A 5,303-nucleotide genomic window follows, 5' to 3' on the forward strand; every position below is an offset into this window, starting at 1 on the left:
ATAACAAACTCACATAGCTACGTGATCGCGTCCCGCTTCACGCGATCGCGAAGCACAAAATGTCACTGCCTCACATTAACCCTACGCGATCGTAGATATCCCCACGCGATCTCTTAGAACAAAACCCCCACTGACCAACTAAGCCTACGCGATCGCAGACGCGTTGACGCGATCGTGTAGAAGGAAAACAACATCAGATGTCACAAAATTCCAGCAGCTGTTCAAGTTCAAATTTTTGATCCGTTAACCATCCAAAACTCACCCGAGCCTCGTGGGACCTCAACCAAATATACCAACAAGTCCTAAAACATCATACGAACTTAGTTGAACCCTCAAATCACCTCAAACAATGCTAAAATCATGAATTACACCACAAATCAAGCCTAATGAACTTTGAAATTTCTAATTTCTACAAATGACTCCGGAACCTATCAAATCACGTCCGATTGACCTCAAATTTTGCACACAAGTCATAAATGTCATAACTGAGTTGTTCAAATTTTCAGAATCGGATTCTGACCCCGATATCAAAAAGTCAACCCCTGTCAAACTTCCCAAAAATTAAACTTTCGGCATTTCAAGCCTAATTCCACCATGGACCTCTAAATAATTTTTCGAACACGCTCCTAAGTCCAAAATCACCATACGGAGCTATTGGAATCATCAAAATTCAAATCTGTAGTCGTTTACACATAGGTCCATATCTGGTCCACTTTTCTAACTTAAATTTTCAATTATGAGACTAAGTGTCTCATTTCACTATAAATTCCTTCCGGACCCGAACCAACTAACCTGGTAAGTCATAAAATAACTATAGAGCATAAATTGAGCATTAAATGGTAGAACAGGGTTATAATACTCAAAATGACCGGCGCGGTCATTACATTCTCCCCCTCTTAAACAAACATTCATCCTCGAACGGGTTTAGAATAATACCCGGAGTCTCAAATAAGTGTGGATATTTGCTCCACATCTCCTGCTCAATCTCCCAAGTAGCTTCTCTGACTGGCTGGCCTCTCCACTGCACCTTCACTGATGCTATGCTCTTTGACCTCAGCTTTTGAACCTGCCGATCTAAAATAGCCACCGGCTCCACACCATAAGTCAAATTACCGTTCAGTTGTACTATACTGAAATACAGAATATGAGACGGATCCCCGACATACTTTCGGAGCATGGATACATGGAACACTGGATGAACACCTGATAGACTAGGTGGCAAAGCAAGTTCATAAGCCACCTCTCCAATTTTCTTAAGTATCTCAAAAGGCCCAATATATCGAGGGCTCAACTTGCCCTTCTTCCCGAACCTCAACACACCCTTTATTGGTTAAATCCTGAGCAGAAACTTCTCCCCAGCCATGTAAGCAACATTACGAACCTTCCTATCGCATAACTCTTCTTTCTAGACTGCGTAGTGCGAAGCCGTTCCTGAATCACTTTGACCTTCTCTAAAGCATCCTGAATCAAATCAGTACCCAATATTCTAACCTCACCCGGCTCAAACCAACCCACCGGAGACCGACACCATCTCTTATATAAATCTTCATACGGAGCCATCTGAATGCTTGACTGGTAGCTATTATTGTAAGCAAACTTCGTGAGTGGCAGAAATTGATCCCAAGAACCCCCAAAATCAATGACACAAGCACGTAGCATATCCTTCAATATCTGAATAGTGCGCTCGGACTGTCCGTCCGTCTGAGGGTGAAATGTTGTACTCAACTGAACCTGTGTGCCCAATTCTCGCTGCACTGCTCTCCAAAACTGTGATGTAAACTGCGTGCCCCGATCTGAAATGATGAACACCGGCACACCGTGTAAGAGAACAATCTCGCGAAAATAAATCCCAGCTAACCGCTGCGAAGAATAATTAGTACCAACTGGGATAAAATGTGCAGACTTGTTCAACCGATCTACAATCACCAAACAACATCAAACTTTCTCAAGGTCCGTGGGAGCCCAACTACGAAATCCATGGTACGCTCCCATTTCCACTCCGAAATTTCAAGTCTATGAAGCAATCTTCCCGGCCTCTGATGTTCATACTTTACCTGTTGACAATTTAGACACCGAGCTACAAACCCAACTATATCTTTCTTCATCCGTTTCCACCAATAATGTTGCCACAAATTCTGATACATCTTCGCGGTACCTGGATGAATGGAGTACCGCGAACTGTGAGCTTCCTGGAGAATCACCTCACGCAAACCATCTACATTAGGCACACATAGCCTGCCCTGCATCCGTAGTACACCGTCATATCCAATAGTGACTTCCTTGGCATCACCGTGCTGAACAGTGTCCTTAAGGATAAGCCGATGTGGATCATCATACTGGCGCTCTCTGATGCGATCATATAACGAAGACCGAGAAACCACACAGGCCAAAACTCGATCCGGCTCGAAAACATCCAATCTAAAAAACTAGTTGGCCAAGGCCTGAACATCTAAGGCTAAAGGCCTCTCTGTTATCATTAAGTATACTGAGACGCCCAAACTCTCCGCCTTACGACTCAAGGCATCGGCCACCACATTGGCCTTTCCGGGATGATAGAGAATGGTAATGTCATAATCTTTAAGCAAATCTAACCACCTCCACTGCCGCAAATTAAGATCCTTCTATTTAAAAAATGTTGTAGACTCTGATGGTCGGTATATACCTCACACTGGACACCGTACAAGTAAAGCCGCCAAAATTTTAAGGCATGAACAATAGCTGCTAATTCAAGATCGTGGACTGGATAATTATTCTCATGTACCTTTAACTGTCTGGACGTATAGGCGATCGCCCTACCGTCTTGTACTAGCACTGCGCCGAGACCAATACGCGACGCGTCACAATACACAGTATAAGACTCTGAACCTGTATGCAATACCAATACTGGAGCTGTAGTCAAAGCTGTTTTGAGCTTCTAAAAGCTCTCTTCACACTCATCCGACCACCTGAACGGAGCACCTTTATGGGTCAATTTAGTCATAGGCGATACAATAGACGAGAATCCCTCCACAAAACGACGATAATAACCGGCCAAGCCGAGAAAACTCCGAATCTTAGTAACTGAAGATAGTCTGGGACAACTCTGAACTGCCTCTATTTTCTTCAGATCCACCGTAATTCCTTCACTAGACACTATATGTCCCAAGAATACCACCAAACTAAGCCAGAACTCACACTTAGAGAATTTGGCATAAAGATTCTCCTCTCTAAGCCTCTGTAATACAATACCCAAGTGTTGTGCATGCTCCTCCTGGATACGTGAGTACACCAGAATATCATCAATAAATACTACTACAAATAAATCAAGATATGGCTGGAACACACTATTCATCAAATGCATAAATGCTGCTGGGGCATTGGTTAGCCCAAAAGACATCACAAGAAATTCGTAGTGGCCATAACGAGTTCTGGATGCCGTATTTAGTATATCCGAATCCCGAATTTTCAACTGGTGATACCCAGATCTCAAATCAATTTTGGAGAACACCCTCGCTCACTGAAGCTGGTCAAATAAGTCATCAATACGCGACAAAGGATATTTATTCTTGATTGTCACTTTGTTCAACTGTCTATAATCAATGCACATCCGCATAGTACCATCTTTCATTTTCACAAACATAACCGGTGCACCCCAAGATGATACACTAGGCCTAATAAACCCCTTTCCAAGGAGTTCCTGAAGTTGCTCTTTCAATTTTTTTAACGCAGCTAGTGCCATACCATACGGAGGAATAAAAATGGGCTGAGTGCCCTGCACCAAGTCAATACCAAAATCAATATCACTGTCGGGTGGCATAACCGGCAGGTCTGTAGGAAATACATCTGGAAAGTCTCGCACGACCGCTGCTGAATCAATAATAAGAGTATCAGCATCAACATCTCTCACGAAGGGCAAATATGACAAGCATCCCTTTCTAACCATACGTTGGGCCTTCAAATAAGAAATTACCCTACTAGGAACAAGATCTAGTGAACCCTTCCATTCAACCTTTGGCAACCCCGGCATCGTCAACGTCATAATTTTTGCGTGACAATCCAGAATAGCATGACATGGAGACAACCAATCCATACCCAGGATTATATCGAAATCAACCATACCGAGTAATAAGAGATCAACTCTAGTCTCCAGTTTCCCAATAGTTACCACACACGACCGATACACATGATCCACAGTAATAATATCGCCCACCGGTATAGATACAAAAATATGTGAAACTAAGGACTCACAAGGCATATCCAGATAATGAGCAAAATATGATGATACATATGAATAAGTGAAACCAGGGCCAAATAATATAGAAGCCTCCCTATGGCACACTGAAACAATACTTGTGATCACTGCATCTGAGGCAACAACATCTGGCCTGGCAGGAAAAGCATAAAACCAGGCTTGATCGCCACCTGACCGACCTCTCCCTCTTGGGCGACCCCTAGCTGCCTGACCCCCACCCCGAGCTAGCTGGGCGGGTGGTGTAACTGCTGGTGCTGGTGTCGTTGGTCGAGAACTCTGCTGCAGAGCCCCACTCAACAACATAGGTCAATCTCTCTTGAAATGACCCAATTCTTCGCACTCAAAACAACCCCTTCTCAGATGGAATTGCTGCTCCTGATAGCCCGAAGAATTACCTGTAAGAGGATGAGCGAACGAGGCATGATGAGAACTCTGCGCTGGTAGTGCACTGCATGAAGTCTGGCCTGGATTTATATGGTTTATATGACTTAACTTATATGACAATCCCTGAAGGATTTAAATCGCTTAAAGCATATACAATTCTTAGTCCTGAAGTACCACATCCTAAGTACAATTTGTGCACATATGCATCTTGCTATAACTATAAGCATGATAATATGATAGCGAGAATCTTTATGGAGGTATTGAAAAGGCCATTCCACGGTATTTTATGAAAACATTACATATCTATCAAGAATGATGATTTCAAGGTGCAACATATTCATTCAAGTTAATATGGCTGATTTATTTATCAAATCTATACCAACGATCTTTTGAAGATGGTGCACAAGATTGGAATGCGAAGGCTCAAGGATGTGAATTGATACTCTCATCAGCGGGAGTTAATACAAGTTGTACTCTTTTTTCCTTACAAGGTTTTATCCCACTAGCTTTTCCTTGCAAGATTTTTAACGAGGCAACCAAAAGGCGTATTGTTAGATATGTGTACTCTTTTTCCTTCTCTAGAATTTTTTCCCACTGGATTTTATTTTAGTTAAGGTTTTAATGAGACACATTATCTGTTGAATAGACATTCAAGGGGGAGTGTTAATATTTTATTTATGGTGAATGT

Source organism: Nicotiana tomentosiformis, chromosome 5, assembly GCF_000390325.3.
Source record: "Nicotiana tomentosiformis chromosome 5, ASM39032v3, whole genome shotgun sequence".
Lineage (NCBI taxonomy): Eukaryota > Viridiplantae > Streptophyta > Magnoliopsida > Solanales > Solanaceae > Nicotiana > Nicotiana tomentosiformis.